Consider the following 19,011-nt stretch of genomic DNA (forward strand, 5'->3'; position numbering starts at 1 on the left):
CATTTTTCTTTTCATTTGGTTTCGAATTAAATGTTAAGGTCACGTCAAAACCCGACTGGCGGTCAAAAAATGACTAAATTTACGTTGAACATTAATGGAGTGTCACAATTTTGGAATGCTCAGGGTAAAACGCGGTCTGACTTGTCTTCATTAACACGTATTCTCGTATTTTCTCCATGGATTATGGCACTTGTTTTGATTTTGATTTGAGCACGACGAGGCCTCGCAGCCAATCGCACGAGAAGATAAAACGAAAATCCAGCCCTTATTACAAATATATATATGGCTCAAAAAAGTCAAAAATAAATTAAGTGCGTCCTTATTTACGAAAAAACGTTTGTTCAACAAGTTTATGGCAGGCAAGCCAACGTTCGGGCAGGACAATGTTTGTCGGGTCTGCTAGTAGAATATATAATTTATATTTCCATTATAGATACACTAAATAACATACTCGTACATCAAAGTTTATGGTCCTAGACTCGAATACAAATAGTGGATACGTAACCTTTTTGGGCGGTAGAGGTTAAGGGTTAAAGTTCAATAATCTTTTTGGTATTTGCGCATACTTCAATGACCAGAAGTTAAAAGGTTTCTCTAAAAGCACTACGTGGTATGTCGGTCGGATGCAGTATGTAAGACTTTAACATGAGGTGGACTTGTAAATATCCCGTTGCAGTCAAGAGTAAAAAGCTTTTACCGTCAGATATACTGTGTGTGTATGTATATGTATTTCCCGGCATTTTTACATAAATTTGTACATTATTTACATTCATCATCATCGTCATTCCCTTGCCGCACCTAATGATGCATAGGGCGCTGCGTTGACACACCAATCGCAGCGTATCTTGATCATTTTTGTTATGTTGCTGCCAAAATACAGCGATGGGTAAATTGGGTAGATCACATAGGATTGATAATTATATTCTTTTTTAAATGAAAATATTTCAGAAGAAATTTGTCTAGCTATTCGAAAGCATTTTAGAACAAGTGCATTTTCCATTTATTTTTTTTTATTATTTTCTTTTATTATTATTATTAATAATACATTTAATACAAAAAGTACACATTATACTTCCAGGAGTTATAAAAGAAACTCATTTGGGACCGTACATAAGAAAAAACATTTTTTTGACAATACATAATATCATAAATATTAAAACATCCGAAATAGAAAGAAAACATTATTGTACAAGAAACATAAAACACCATCTATATTAGTTACATTAATAATAATCACTATCAAAAAGATTTAAGAAATATTTTTTTATTGCGACACTTCTGGATTTGTATTCAATTTTTCGTGTCTTATTTCATTGGAAAGCCAACAGATATTTATAACTTTATAAGATACAATTATACTATAAATACATGTCATAAAGTCCAATTAGAGGCTTCCACATAATATTGTTATTGTAAATGTTGACACATAAAAATTATACATATCATAAAATAACTAATCATCCCAAACTTCTAATATTTCTAAAAATGTAAATTATTATCATTATTATTATTAATAATTTTAATTTATTTCAACAGAGAGGGAAAACATTTTTGAGAAAGGACTATGGAAGTCTAGGCATTTACAGGGCTTATGACCTGTCATTGGCTGGTTTAAGTGGCCACTTTACACACTGTGTAACATTCACCATTTTACCCATGTTTGAACATCCACATTTCCTCAACTCTTCCATCTGTTGACTTTTAACTTCCATCTGTTGAATGACTCCCTAGGGAGGAAATCCAGCCAGTCTGCAAGCATTTGGACATACTCAAACATTGTTGTATTATTAATAATAATACACAAGCAGCTATTAAGCTGATGCGTGTATATCAAGTGTACATAGTTATTTAACATTATAAATTGATGTGTGCATCTAGGCAGTTTTTGAACACATTACTGAACTTGCGCCAATCACTTTCTCGGGAAGGCCATTCCATTTTTTCACAACTCGGTTTGTCAGGAAGTTCTTCCTGGGGCTGGATAAAAAGGAGGTAGTGTTGAGTTTCAACGAATGACCTCTGAGATGGCGATTTTCATTCACAGTAAACACTGATTTCAACTTGGGTACATTATATTGCTCAGTTAAGATTCTGAACGTTTCAATCAAGTTACTACGCTGCCTCCGCTCTTACAGCGAACTTTACCCGAGCTCCCTTAAGCGGTCCTCGTATGATTTATTTCTTAGAGAAACTACCATTTTAGTTGCTCATCTCTGGTCTTCGAAAACTAGAAGTCTTTTTTTAAGTAGTGACTCCAGATTTGGTAGGCATACTCCAGGAGTAGACGGACAAATGTTTTATAAATTTTGAGGAACAAATCTTCGGTGATGTGAGCGAATGTTTTCCTTATTAAGTACAAGAGGGAAATGTTATACATTAATAAAAATATATGTACTTTTGAATATTGGTCACACAGTTGCACATTATAATATATAATACAACTATAGTTACCATACAGTGTACATTTATTATGTACCTACTTACAGAATTGCACATAACCTGCATAATATAGGCTGCGGATTCAAGGCGCAACATCAAAACTTGAATTTGTTTTGGAAATTTTATTTTTAAAGAAAGTTAAATATATGTTTTTAATGTCAACACAATTTAATTTCTGATTATACATATTGCAGGTTCTATTTACAAATGAATTTTAGTGAAAAATATTTAGTGGAACACACAAATGTCTTGGATGTGTTATGGGTCGGTGTCCTGGACATTGTTCGGAGACCATAAATCTTCTTTACCATGCCCTCCGGTAGCTAAGATTTTTTGTTAAATGAAGGTATGATGATCAGTCTTTCGCTTCAGATACCAGTCCAGGGACTATGAAAATATTTTGGTGTAAAAACACTCTTTTAAATCAATATTTCATATCAGTAGGCAAACCATTATATTACGGGGCCGACAAATATTTACATTATTCAAACATAAAATATAAATAATTTTTCTCACAGACTCTCACGTATCAGAGGCCCGAGGTTCAAACCCCGTTCTATTTTATTTATTTTGTCTACCCGTTTCTTCGTTAGGACACTAACATACAAATCTCACAATTCATCTTCACCATAGTGGTAACACAAAAATAAAATATCAACGTACTTATAGGAAGCGTGCCTATAAAAGCTCATACTGAAGTGAACTCAAACTGCTAAGCCATATTTTAAACCAATAGCTTATGTCGAGTTTGGTAGGAATCGAATACGGGACCTCAAACATGATAGGCAAACGTGCCAGCCACTATACTACGAGACGGACTTTTAGCACTCAAATTATTATTTCATCTGAGAGTAACCATGGGTTCTGTTTATATTTCACACGCACAACTGTATTTTTCAGCCACCCGGACACCGAAAACTTTAAATTATCATCATATTTTTTATATCTTCACCCAATGGTGCAAAGGGCAATGCTTTGGCTTTCCAATTGCGGAGTATCTAAATCATTTTTATTTCATGGAAAATAAGGTGATCATCAGCCGTATCCCGATCATGCAGTAAATAATCACCTTTAAAATTGAAAATTAATATTTCGTGTCAACCATCCCAGGAATAGAACCCGGGACCTTAAGCGTAATAGACTAATGGGCAAACCACTACACTATCAGGTGGACGTTCTTCAACTCGATTTTCTTTTTCAGAATTTTTACCTGAGAGCAGCCATCGACTCACTCCTCTTATAAGTTGACCCCTCTGATAACCGCTGCACGTGTGCATTCTACAACCAAAACGGCGTTCAGTGTATTTATCTTTCTTCCATTGAGTTTTTGGACAAAAGATTTTTAAGATAATGTACTATTAATATCATAATATATCTACCTTTTTAATATTTTTAAGACACTTTTTTTTCTATTCTTATTTAATACTTTTTAATCACAATATTTAGGAGATTGTCCAAATGTTTGTAGACAAAAGACTAAATTTTGCCCCCTGGGAAGTCGTTAAGAAAGCAACATGGGCAAAATGGTGAATGTTACACAGTGTCCAAAGTGACCACTTAAACCAGTCGACGACAGGTCATAAGCCATATAAATGCCTAGACTTCCATATTCCCTTTTCTTAAACGTTCTCCATCTCTGTTGTAATTTGTTGTTATTTTTTAATCACCTAAATGTTTGATTTTTTAATATAATTCGTTAAAAGGGATATTTATTATTTGCCAACAAAATTTGAACATTGAGGTATTTATAGATTAAGTAAATTTTTTTAAATCATCATAGTTTTTATTTTATTTTGTCTAGAATCCCACTCACTCCTTAACGTCAGTTCTCAATGTCGTGAGCATACAGCAAAAAGTGGCCAAGTCTAATTTTGTGATTTTATGACCACGTTTTAGTTCTGGGTGGCGGTCATCTTTAAATAAAAAAAAACAAGCCCTAAAAAATAAAAAATAAAAAATAAAAAAAATTACTTAAAACCGTGTTGAGCTGTTTGAATTAAAAAAGTGCATAGACAATATATTTTAAAAAAGAAAAATATTTCATATAAACAATGTTAATTAATATCTTGAAGTTTTTTAAAAATTGATAATTGTGTTTTTCGAGTCAGTTTTTTAATATCTGCTAATGAAATATTGACAAAATCAAAACACTATCCATACTAACAAAATACAGTGATAATGCTTTGGACAGTGTAAAGCCAAAGAAACTTAAAATCAAAAGCGTACTGAACAGCAAAACTATGAGTGTGCGTGTGTAAAAACTTCAATCTCAATTATTTTTTTTTGCCAATCAACATGCTCAATTAAACTCTTATGGATTGGCACGAATGATATATTATTATATAATATATTGGTTTACCTTAACCTAAACCATTTTTACAATTTTACAACTTTATAAACTATTAAAGAAATTGTTTAAAAGTACAGTAGACATGGCCATGGCAAGCAGGCATTGCAGGTGTGACATCTTTAATCCAGGAGTAATAACACCGCTTGCTTTTTGAATGCTTGCCCTTGCTGTAGGAACACATCAACAATACTGTTTGGTGAGATTTTGTTAACTGTTCCGAGGATCCTTGGCAGACGTCAGACTGGTTTGACGACGTCGGTCACGATGAAACCTCGTCGCTGGTAAAAATTTATAAATTACAGTGGAATAAAACTATATACTACACTGTCAAATAAGTACCCGGAAATTTGAAATAAAACACAAACAACTTATCAATCATCTAAATTTATTATATCCCCTTCAAAATAGGCCCCTTCTGAGGCAATACACTTCTTCCAACGAACAATCCAATCATCGAAACACTTTTTAAAGCTATATTCCGGGATGGCCTCCAGTTTTCGTTGCGAATTAGTTTTGATGTCTTTAATGCTCTCAAAACGGGTTCCACGAAGTGGTAATTTGAGTTTTGGAAACAGGAAAAAGTCACACGGGGCCATATCTGGAGAGTACGGTGGTTGTTCGATGATATTTGTTGAATTTTTGTTCAAAAACTCGTTCACAATGATCGCTTTGTGCGCTGGTGCAAAATCCAACTGTTGTTCCGCCACAAATCTGGTCTTTTGCGACGAACAATCTCTCTCAAACGCCTCATAACGCCAAGATAATATTCTTTATTGACGGTTTGGCCCTCCGGTAAAAATTCCGAATGAACAACACCACGAATATCGAAGAAAACGGTCAGCATCACAGATAGTGTTTTTCTGGGTTATTATGCCGTGTTTGTGGGCTTTGTATTGCCGACATTTCGGAGCACATTGCAGTTTCCATCTTCAGGGCTGAATGTATGAGTGTAGTTTTTAGTGTGTTTAATTGTGAGGAATTTGTACCGTGTCGCAGTCGGGCAATGTATGTGGTTAAGTGTGTGGAGTTTGTACCGTGGGCTTTGGAAGCACCGGGTACCATGAGGTTCGTAGTCGTAACCCATCATCCCTGTTTATGTTATTAGGATGCTTGTATATTTCTATGGCTTCCTTTATTAAACGGGCTTGATGATTTTTGGGCTTTCTACGAACCTTGGTCAGCATCACCTTGATTTTCGATTTGCTTCGGCGCGGTTTTTTCGGTTTCGGCTCATTTTTGGTGCGCCATTCTGATGATTGTTGACTTGTTTGCATGTCGTACTCGAAAACTCATGTCTCTTCACCAGTTATGATGCGTTTGATGAACGTTGGATCGGAATTTACGCGTTTAAGCATGTCTTCAGCCACCTTACTGCGATTCACTTTTTGAAGAAAATTCAGATCTTTTGGCACCAATCGCGCTGCGACTTTCCGCATACCCAAAACATCAACCAAAATATGACGAGCGGTCTCATGAGACATGTTCATTTCTTGGGCTATCTCTCGCAAACTATAATGACGATTTTTGAGCACCATTTCCTTTATTTTGTCGACGTTTTCTGCAGTTGAAGAGGTCGAAGGCCGTCCTGAACGTGGCAAATCGTTCACTTCTTCTCGCCCCTCTTTGAACGATTTATACCAATCGTAAACTTGAGTTTTTGACATGGTTGAATCACCAAATGTTTTTTTCAACATTTCCAACGTTTTGGCACAAGAAATTTTGTTTGAAACACAAAATTTCACACAAACTCTTTGTTCGATATTTTTATCCATAGTAAAAATCGCAACGCACACAAAAGGTTGACTTGTTCCTAATGACGCCGTAACCAAACTAAATGACACATAGCAATAAAAATTCACAGAATAGTGGCTGACAGTTGTGCCAACCTGGGAAAATTTTTTTTTTTAAATATTCTCAGAGGGAAAATTTAAAATGAGAATTTCCGGGTACTTATTTGACAAAAGGTACGTATTTTTATTATTATAATTAAAATGCCGTTCCACCAAAAAATATCAGTAGAAAAACTCAATCTTTATTTTATTCTTGTAAATTATATAAATTAACATGTATTTATACAAAAAAAAGGGTCATTTACATTCTACCAAGATAACAAAGCATCGAGATATTTTTTTGGTTTATGGCAGTTATCAATAATTGTTTTGATGGATTTGTCAACAAACAGAAATTCTGACTTGGCCAGTTTTCGTTCTATGCTCACGATATAAGTATTCTCCAATTCCTTTAAAGGTATAAATTCCTGGTCAATTTCGTTCCTTCCAGTCAATATCCTTTTTTTAGTTTTCTTTTCCGTCTGTTAGAGGTTTTCAAACACCCGAGAAGAAAAGTCCGTCTAACAAAGGACAAAAGTTTGGCCCGAGATCCTGGCAGTATTCCTAATTAGGGCTGATTCCTCCTCACTCTGTTGGAGGTTGCTTACTTAGAAGGTTACTAAAAGTTGGATTTCGGATGTTCATTTGGAAGGGGAGAACTTTGTTTCAATTTGAACGATCTCTTGCTATGGGTTTGTGATCTCGCGAAAACAATTTAGGCATTTGGCTTTAGATTATTTCTTGCGTCTACCTCCGAACTCGAAATGCTAAATAATTATGTTTCTGGAACGTTTCGCCGGCACGTGTACAAACAATTTTTATGTAAAAATAACACGTTCAGATTAACCCTTTCCGATCTAAATTTACTCCCGTAGATATTTAAAAAACGGTTTTCTATACGTACAAGGCTATTTTTTTTATTTCTATTCTATTAAGAAATGGATAGTGGAGTGGATCAAGCCAAATAGGTAAAATGTGTGAACTGTTTATGATTTTTTTTTCTATTGGTCTATATAAATTGGTTATTTATTTATTTATTTATATACGGCATTTCTGCCATTTACATATATGTGGTATAAAGAGTGCTTAAAAATAAAAATATTTTTGAAAAATCGAGTATGAAATATTAATATACTTGCACTTTATTAATTACTTGAAATACATATAAATTTTAAAGAAATTATACAATAACAAAATACATTAATCAATCAAATTATAACTATTCCAACCCAATCTTCTGAAGATGATTTGCTCTTTTTGATAAAAATATGTTGGTCACTTTATTTTTTAAGTTAGGCAGAGATAAACTAAATATATCAAAATGTGATGCATATTCATTCCCGGTATTCTGTAATCTAACAATTGGTTGTTGGTTATGTTTTTTATGAATATTTTAGTTTTTTATTGTTTATAATGTTAATGATAATTAGGCTAATTGGAATAATTACGTTTTTTTGTTACAATATTTGAGTTTGTCCAAATGTTCGTAGACAAACGACTGGATTTCACCCCCTCGGGAGTCATTAAGATTAACAAATTACAACAGGGATGGAGAATACCTTAAATAATATACCTTGTATGTGAAATAATTCAGTCAGATGAATCTCTTCACAACAATAAAGGTTTCAGCTCTTTAACTTCACTTAAATCAACAAATGGAAGAATTGAAGAAATATGGATGTTCAAACCATAGGCAAAATGGTGAATGTTACACAGTGTGTAAAGTGGCCACTTAAACCAGCCAATGACAGGTCATAAGCCCTGTAAATGCCTAGACTTCTATATTTCCTTATTTAAGGTATTCTTCATCCCTGTTGTAATTTTTAGTTTTTTTTATTGTTATTATTATGTTAACTTTGTTAAATAGCTTATCTTAGGCATGTTTCACATTTTGTAAAATGTTTCCCTCGGCACGGGACACCTCAGTGAGGGAACATTATTCTGTATAAAAAAAAGAATACATACAATGTAGAAGTATAAATAAATAAATAAATATAAATTTCTAATGTAAATTTATACCCTTTATTACGAATTTGTTGCATTTTCACTTATAATTAACTCTCCATTCCCGATGAAGTGTAGCTTGTGAACATTGCATCTAATAAATAACTTTAATATATCTAAACACTGAGTTAAGTCTTTGGTTTTTCTCAGTTTTACATTTACGAATCAATTTAAAAAAAAATAAATTAAATAATAAATAATTATTGGGCACTGAAAAAGTATTTTGTAACAAATCGGAGATGAATCACTAATACACTCAAAAGTTTACCAATGTGTCGTGTATCGTTTAAAAGAGTACCAACTAAACGATAGTCTCAAATACTATATACGTCTCACTCTAGATGCAATTTATAGGTATATTCGCGAGCAAAAGAGACAAATTCACAGGTAACCTGTACCACTGCCACAGTTCGCCAGTTGTGCTCAGTTAATTTCGAGCCTTTACTAGGGGCGGTCTCATTGTTACAGCTGCAAACGTCAACCATTGTTTTTTTCAGGTTTTTATTAATTAGATTAAAAATATTATTGCTTTTTACTTCAACTATAAATGATTAAAACAATTGCATACAATTATTCAATTTTTCCGATTTAAAACCTCTCATGTTTTGCATTTACATCTCCGTAACGCTCGTATGTTTTCAGCACAGTAAAGGAAGGTTTCTTCTTTTTATTTCTACATCCACTCCTAAGTGGAGCATGTGGACATCACCAATTGCCTCCAAGAGACCCTATCGCCTGCCAGCGCTCTCTCTTCCTCCCACGTCAATCCAGCGCGCCCCTTAATTCCGCTGAATAAAATCGAAATATCGTTATCGACGGCCTTCCAGAACGGCGCGAGCCCGCAGGTTTAAAAAACAGGCGACTTGGGTTTAGGTTCTCCTATGGCATGCGTAGCACGTGTTCAAGCCAGATCTACCACTGCATTCTCAAGACGTTATAGGAGGCTGCTGCGTCCATTCTCGGACTTTTATTGATTCATTTCTCGGACTAACATTTACTTTTAATTTTAAAAAAATATGCATTCGTACATGTTACGTTTTATATTCCAGGCCGTTGTTTTATTTAATATTTTTTAAATGTAACACAATTTCATCATTTATATTTTATTGAGGGATTATACGGTTTTTAGTTTTATGTTTGAAATATAATGCCGGTCAAGCGGCCGTCTCTTGCCGGGGAGCAAATGCTTGCTCTCACAAGCATATTGTTTACGACATTTTTGCAGAGTTCTGGTGTTATTTCGGCAATTTATTCTCAGATATTGTCCTTAAACTTCAGGATTGTAGTTGGTTTGTTGATTTCAAGTTCTCTCATAGGGAAAAATCTGGGATAATCAAATCAGGGAATCGTGGAGGTCAATAAATGTCACTATTTTTTACATTATTCGATCAAATAAAAAAAATATAAAAAACTATTCATAGTTACGTGGTATTGCAGAACCACCGACGATACACCTTTTACACGCATTCGCGTAAAAGGTTTATTTCACATTTTAAAAAACTACCGCTCACTAGCAATGCCACGGGAAAATTAACCGTTTTTATAACACAACGTGCACCACCCTGTGCACCCAGTGCGAGATGCTCGATACACGGATCCGTGCAGCCGGCCGCAACGTGTTAATGAACACTGGGTCTCAAACTTATAATAAATCGTCAAAGTTCATGAAACATGTATTTTATCGTACAATATGTCGCACTCCTAGAAATACAGTGTGATATGTCTAAACTGGCCATTTTGCAGGAGAGCAAAAAAAAATTACAAATTTGAAAAATGCTTGTAACTTTATTTATTTAACTTTTTGTACATAATGTTATTTGTACATTGGCGGGCTTATTGCCAAATGGCAATTCTTCCAACCAACCAATAAAATAAAAGTTTTATTTTTATAATTCAAGTTACAGAACATATTCAATAGAAAAAAAAAAAAAAGATTAAAAAGTTAAAAATATATAAAAATAGAAATACACGTAATTGTTTATAAATTACCTTAAATCAAAACTATTACTCAATGGGAAAAAGGAAAAAAGAGGAAAGAGAAAAGAGGAAAAAGGAAAGGAGGAGAGATTAAGGCAGAGAAAGGAGATGTTTCTTCAGACGTGATTTAAACAGAGATAATGTAGTAACATCTTTGATGGTGGATGGGAGATGATTCCACAGTCGAGCCGCATGGACACTATATGAGTTAGAGAAGAAAGAGGAATTGTATATGGGTATTAAGAGAGTGCCTTGAGAATGAGAACGAAGAGGTAAACCATGAACTGATAAGCGTTGAATTTTTTCACGCAGGTCATATTTCCTAAGACCAAAAATGTACCTTATGCATGTATTCTGAAGTCGTTCAAGTTTATCGAGTTGCTCACAGCTTAAATCAGTCATGGAAACATCAGCGTAATCTAGAATGAGTAGTAGTAATGCTTATATGTATATTGACATTATAATGCCCAGTATTTTTTGTAGCATTTGCTCATTTGACTGTTAAAATATAATATTAACATAACATCACCCTAGTTACAATTGCTTTCTAAGAATACTGAAGTTTATGGTTTATCTTGCTCAAGAAAAATCATAGATATGGGTAATTATTTATATTTTAAAATAAAGCAATCTCTTAATATGTTTTCATTGAAAACACGTACAACTGAGATGAACCTTATATGCATTTTCAAAATACTTAATGCCGAAAGTGATGTCCCATCTCTGTTGCAATCAATTACTCTTCATGTTCCCAACCATGTCATCAGAAGTCAAAATCTGCTTCTGAGAGAAACTTTCGTTTTTATGCCCCAATGTCCAGAATGCGTTAATTAGTCAATTCGCCAAACAACTTCTTCGAAATTCAACGGAATTCTTTTGGATAGATCTTCCGGCTTTTTATCGATCTCTTCGTCACTCAAAAATAGTGTAGGATGAAAACGGATTAGCATGGTTTAGCTCGAAGTCTTATATGTTTATCGTGTTTGTGAATATGTTGTATACCATTATTTTATTGCTCTTGTTTGTTTTTGTTACATTGTTGTTTGTTATTTTTGTTCAGCTTCTTCAGCGTCGTGATTGGTTTAGGCCGTACCTATATAATAATAAATTTATAATCACGCCGTTTGCGTTCGCTAGCTAAACATCGTATTACGATTTATTTTTTACTGTTGACTACTTATGTTTTAATTAATTGATTGAATTATAGTATTTAAGAGACAATAATTTTGAAAACACCATATGTGCACGATAATTATTTATTTATTCAATCAATAATATTATCTGCAAATCTTTTAAAATCATGTCAAATTTACCGTACCGTAAATAGATACGTCAGTGTTTTTTTAAAAAAGAGAAAAATAATATGTTTAAACCGCATTTATAACCCAACAGCTAAATTTCGACGTACGACAGTGTACTTCGGGGGTGCAATTTATTAAATCAATCAAATTAAGTAAATTGTTGCTCTGACGTTTTTACGCTTAAATATTTTAGTCTCTAGACTGGCACCTTAAGCGTAAGACTGATTATTTTACCTTTATTTTACAAATAAGTTATCGAGATGCGCTGCGATTGGTGTACCGATCCAGTGCCCTGTGGACGATTAGGTGCGGAAAGGGAATGATGGAGAAAATAATGATATTTCAATGAACACCCGGGATGAAAGGGTAGGTAGACACCCGTGCTCTGAGAAATCAAATTAATTAAAATTTCCATCTCAAAAGTTTCAAGTTTTGGGACTTAGATGTTCATTTCACTGTCTGATTTTCGGAAAATTATAGATCCAATCAGTTATTAACATACGTTCATCAGAAAATTGTTGACGAAAATAACTAGAAAATAAAACAATATCTGTAAGTTAATCAGTATAATATGGTAGAAATATTTGTCTATGGACCAGTTTGCGTCCGGGCAAATAGAGAACACAGTTCTGCGTGATATAGAACCAGAATCCTGGACGAGTGTTTTTGACTCGATGACAGCGCTTAGGAAAAATCATTTTAAAAACGTGTTTAGAAAAGCGCTTATTTTATTCATTCTAACAATATTTTGAGTTTGTCCAATTTTTTGTAGACAAGGACTGGATTCAACTCCCTGGGGAGCTGTTTATATTAACATATTACAACAGACATGAAGAACATTTAAGAGAAGGTAATATAGAAGTATATTGAAGCAATATAGATGTTCGAATATAGGCAGAATGGTGAATATTACACAGTGTGTAAAGTGGCCACTTAAACCAGCCATTGACAGGTCATAAGCCCTGTAGATGCCTACACTTCTATATTACCTTCTCTTAAATGTTCTTCATCTCTGTTGTAATATGTTAATGATTAATAATAAAAATAATGTGACCTCACTGGGGTTACCTGTACCGAGGACACTTAACAATATACTTTTTTTTAAATAGTTTAACATGTGAGAATATACAAAGAAGACTTAATATACAGATATAATTGACAAAATGGTCAGACAGTTTTATCCACTACGTATTTATGTTTATATTTCATTTTTGTATACCTATATTTTTTAAAAACGCACAATAAAAGAACAAAAGCAGTTGATTCAATATTGGTTTGGGCGAATGAGACAAGCCATTTAACTTCTATCCAGTTCCACAATACATGTTTAATTAATTATATTGTATCCGACAACCGGCAATACAAAAAATGAGATTTATTTAAAAGTCCCATAACTATTATGTTGTGTTATGTCTGGGCATCTACAACTAGCCATTGACAGGTCATAAGCCCTGTAGATGCCTAGAATTCTATATTACCTTCTCTTAAATGTTCTTCATCAGGGAGTTGAATCCAGTCCTTGCCTACAAAAATTTGGACAAGCTCAAAATATTGTTAATAAATTACGTGGTCCATGAAGAAGTATAGAAATTGAAAAAATAATATTTTCAAGCGTTGCCTAGTATGTAGGTGAAATAATTCAATTAGATTAACCTCACCCGCATAAATAAAGGTTTCAGCTCTTTAACTTCACAAACATCAACAGATAAAAGAATTGAAGGAATATTTATGTTCAAATATAGGCAGAACGGTGAATGTTACACAGTGTGTAAAGTGGCCACTTAAACCAGCCATTGACAGGTTATAAGCCCTGTAGATGCCTAGACTTTTATATTGCCTTCTCTTAAATATTCTTCATCTCTGTTGTAATATGTTAGTATTCATTTTATTTATTTCATTTATTTTACTTATTTCACTCATTTCATTCGTTTCATTTGTGAAAATGAAAAAAACGGGAGAAAATTTAAATGTGATGTAAGTGTCACAATGCCTAAAACTATTCTCAATCGCCAAAGAAATATAAAATATTAATAATCATTTTTTAAACAAAGCTTAAAATATTTTGGGACTAAAAAGTACGTATTTTTTTAATATTTCAAATACGCGTCCCTGTTAGCTTCACGGCGAGAGTATCTCAAATGAACGTTGTAGGAACCAAAGCCATCAATCATCTGTTTATGAGAAAATGTATTTGAATTGCATTGAATGGTGAGTACATGTGGAATAACATTTTTAATGAACTCAGGTGTTCGTTTTGGATTTTGTAAGCACTGAAACGATTTGGAACAAAATTGTCAAATATGACGCTATTAACGTTTTTAAGCTCGAACGACAAACGCTTGCATCACCATTTAAAAAAATGTAATATTTTTTTTTACATGTACCTTACTCAATATCAGAAAAGTTAAGAGAATATACATTTTTTTTCAATAAAAAATAAACTTTTCTATTAAACGTTTTCAATATTTTTTTGTTAAGCAAATACTTTCAGAGTTAAAGGGCTGAAAAATAGGGCCAATTTATTTAATTGCAACATAGCGGTACAATACAACGTTAAATAACAAAATAATATTGCGTAACTTATAGTACAAAAAAAACTTTCATTTTCACTAGTAAAATTACATTTTTATCTCATCGTAAGGCTTTTTTTACGTCTAGACCAGCGGTCGGCACCCAGCGACCTGCGGGCCGCATGTGGCCCGCGAGGCGTCTCGGTGCCGCCCGCGAGATTCTCGCTCATCACAGCAGATATTGATAATGTTCCGAGCGGTTGACAAATCAACGCGATATATTACATACTAGTGGTTTAACTTAAGCCGGCGCGTTTAGAAAACTCACACTAACGCATTTAAAATCTACGGAATGTTGATTAAAAAAAAAATTGTATCAAATTTTAACCAAATGTGCTATGTTTTTTTAAAATTCGGTGTTGGATTAGAAGGTTGTGTTTATTAAAAAAAAAATACAATGTGTTAAAAAAATGTAATATTAATTTACTAAAATACTTTGTTTCATTATTTTGAATTTTTCAAATCATTTTATTAAATCTTGCATTTTACTAATTATACGCGTAGTCCTTCCAAGAACTAAGGGCAATTTAAATTTGAAAAATAGATTTTTTTATGGTCAATTACTCTAGAACTAGAATTCAAAGTTGTGAAGATTGTTTTAAGTATATAAATAACAAGATTTATTGTTTATCAATAAGTGTGTTTACATATTTTTTCTGATATAATTTGTACTGTGCATTTTAATTACACTCTATTAATTATTATTATGATGAACACAAAATATTGAATAAGAACATGCTTGTTTAAAAATAAATACTCGTAAAGATATGACATTTTATTAAGTAAATGTTTTTTTTTCCGCTCTAACCCATAAGAGATTTTTAAAAATATTTAATAGAACAATATATAACTTCAAGATTTTTAAAATCATTATTCTAACCATTAATTTTTTTTTTGTGTACGTTTTGTGAAAGTGCTATCACTACATAATTGACCTATTCATGATTCGATTAAATGAAAATACCTTTATATTTATAAACCAGTGTTTTTAATCCGAAACTTAATACTTGTACATATTATTATATTTTTACTATTAAAAATCGCAGTGAAACTCAGACGAACGCAGAAGCGTCCTGTGTATATTGTATTATCATATCATTAGCAACTAGTAAAGCAATAGTTGTCTATGTCAAGCTCATAAGCGCGTCTGAGCGCGAGAGAGACAGATATTATTTTCATAATGCGTATGCCGTGCGATGTCATACCACGGGCTTATTCACTGATACTATGCATTGCGTATGTGTAAGTATAGCGCACGCGCCAGTTTATAAAAATCAACCAGTATGATTTCTCTGGAAGTTTGCAATCTGAAAACTAAAAGAGTTAAAACGGTTTACTCGGCAAATAATAACTCGGCAAATGTTTAGCAGTACATGTATTTGAAAGCAATCTTTTTCAATTCTCATTTACAGAAAAAACCCTGTTCTCAGTGATCAGATTAACAACCACAAAAACCTCATTGATTTTGTTGGAAGATACATACATGAACAGAAAAATATGAAAGAAAAAATAATTACATGATAATGAAAACCCGACTAAACCGCAAAAGCGGCTTGTCAGCTTGTTAACTATAATAAATCGTGCAAATATTACATTAGAAAAAAAACACGGGCGTCCACTATTTGCCGTTTTGAAGTTAAACATGCAGAAATTATAGCATACAGCTATTTAATACGTTGATAACGCAACAAGTCCACTTTCGTCATAAAATTGCTTTTTGAAGGTGAAATAAAAATATGAAGTCCACTTTGTTTTAGTGAAAAAAACATCAGTAGTCCCAGACACGCTTTTAATCTTAATTTATTTGACAATTGTTGTTTGCATCACTTTGTAGGTTGTTTTATCCATAAGGTAATGCAGACTGTAAATATAAGTTAAATTTAAATGAGAAGAAAGCAGATAGCTGTTAAACTGCCAATATGTACAGAGAAATAGATTCATATGATCAACAGAACCCGTATTTCAACTTGCATTCGTACGGTTTTTGTCCGTACTTTTACTATCAAAATAATCATTATTTGACATTAAATGTTCTCGATAGATTGAAATTAGATAACTTGGTTCAAAAGTTAGCATGTTTTGTAAATCGCACCATAACAAAATCTTGTTTTCTGAACATTTCGTTTAGTGTGACTCTCGTGGTTTATTCTGTGAGTTGTCGATATAATTAGTTATTTATTTTAAAAACTGAAATATTTGTACAGAACTATTGTAGATATGCTGAAATGACATGTGGCCCAAGTGCGGCCTGCACTAATCCCTACGTAAAATGAACGTAGTTATATGCAGAAAGCAGCCAGCCATAGAAAAGTAAAACTGAAATAATAGTATTTTTATGGAAAGAGTAAATAATAAAATTTACACAGCAGTTGGAATGTTTTTGACTTTGACGAATGATAAACAATGACTACATAAGTTTTTTTTTTATTACAAACATGAATCTAATTATGTTTTAATTATTTATCAAGTACCGTAATATTTTTTTAGTCCTGTGAGTGTTTTCTGCAAATTGAGAAAAGGCTTTTTTGTGATAGAAACTATTTCTAGAAGGTGATTATTACAGTTTTTTTTTATGAAAATGGTCAGGTTGTTTTTAACAAAACATAGAATTGACCTTTTTATCCCCGTTAACATTTTGTTAAACTATTTTTTTGTAATTGTAGACTAGTTGATTTCTGCATAACTAAGTTAAAAAATTTTGTTCTCTTATAACAAAAGGTTGCCGACCCATGATATAGACGATGATAATCGCTTTTATTTTAAAATATTTGCCTTCACCGATACATAAAAAATTCACAGTAGATAATTTTCATACCACTTTTTACGTACTGAGTTTTCTTTTCTAAATTTTTTACGCAATCGCAGGCATTCCGAGAAATATAATCTTAGCAGATAAAAACACTTTTAATACATGAGAGGTCACATTACAAATTTTCCAAAGTTTAAAGGTCAAACCATCCCTTGTTAAGTAATCATATCTTGAAAGATAATTCGTTTGATCATTTTTGTTCCAGACCTCCAATCCAGAGATGGCAAACTGTGAAACGAATTATTTCTTTAATTCGATTTGAATTTTCATGGTTATTGAATTTTTTTGGTTATTGAATTTTCCTATCTCATTACAAAAGTTTACAGTAGATGTGCGTAATAAAAGAACTAATAAGATAAAAAAAATCCACATAAGCATAGTCTGTGGGTGGTTATACTGATTCACGTATTAATAGTTTAACGTGACAACACTATTTTATGAACATAATTACACATGCATTGTGATACATATATGCGGGTAAAAGTTAATATAATTATACATAAAATATAGTTATCTGAATATATATAATTCTTCTGTACGTTTGATGTTACTGAACTCCTCCTTAACGGCTTAACCTATTTACGTAATTCAGCGAAATGTAGATCTTTGCCCTGCACGTGTTCGTAGATATTCAAATTTTCAATCAAATCGGTCAAAAAAAAGTTATAAACATAAACCTTTTTTTCACCGACTTACCAGAGTCGCATTCAACGAGAATGCATCTACGAAAAAATGGAAGGATGTTGTTTTTTTGTGTTTAAAAAAAATTGTTTTTGAATTTTTACAAACAACATTCGCTTTTTATGGATTCCAATCAGATTCTTTCCTTACATTCCTTATAATTTCTTCGCATTTATTTCTTTTTACTGGATATTTGGTAATTCTAAAATGATATTAACTGACATTCAATACATTTTGGAATATCGCATTTATGAATAAAATGCACCCCTGTTAGTGAGAAGAGCTGAGTTTGACATTTGCGTCAAGAATTTTATATTTGAAAATGAATGATTTTATGTTTTGGAATTCAGCCATAAACAAGTACCAAGGTATCTACTAATCAATTTTTAAAAACTCCAAGCTAATAGCAGGCAAGCCAACGTTTGAGCAGGACAACGTCTATTGGGTTGGCTAGTTACTAATAAAATTGGGGAGAGAAAAGGATATGGGAAACGAAAAAAGTGGGAATCATATGATTTACATTTAAATTCATTAAATTATAGTGTTTCGTTTAAAAATTCATATGAAAGTTTGACACTTTCGATACTATAAAGACTTAGACATGGGGGAGAAGATTTAGCCACACATATTAAAGTACTCTCCCTTTATTTAGTAGCACGGCTTTTGAAAAACGGCTTAGGGGCGAGAATTAATCCACGAACCCGTCACAATAGATCTACAATAGCGATTTCTAAAAGGTGTTTCACGGAACCCCAGAGTTCCGCAGGTTACGGGGGTTCTGAGAGCTAAGGCGTATCGTCGTAGAAACAGGCAGTCGATGCCGGACACCAAGGTTTTTATCGATAAATAGCTTCACCTTTGAAAAATGCCGCCCACACGTACAGAATCCATTCGCAAATCAGACCAAACTACATATATATACTGTATCAGAGTATGACAATTTGATCGATATCAAGAATTCATCATCTCTGAAACAAAAACTCGCATCAGCTAATTCTAACTTGAACGACTTTTGTATTGGACTTAAAAATTAATACCCTGCAGTCATTGG

Source organism: Micrasema longulum, unplaced genomic scaffold, assembly GCF_059751315.1.
Source record: "Micrasema longulum isolate JH-2025_06_02 unplaced genomic scaffold, ASM5975131v1 h1tg001346l, whole genome shotgun sequence".
Classification (NCBI taxonomy): Eukaryota; Metazoa; Arthropoda; class Insecta; order Trichoptera; family Brachycentridae; genus Micrasema; species Micrasema longulum.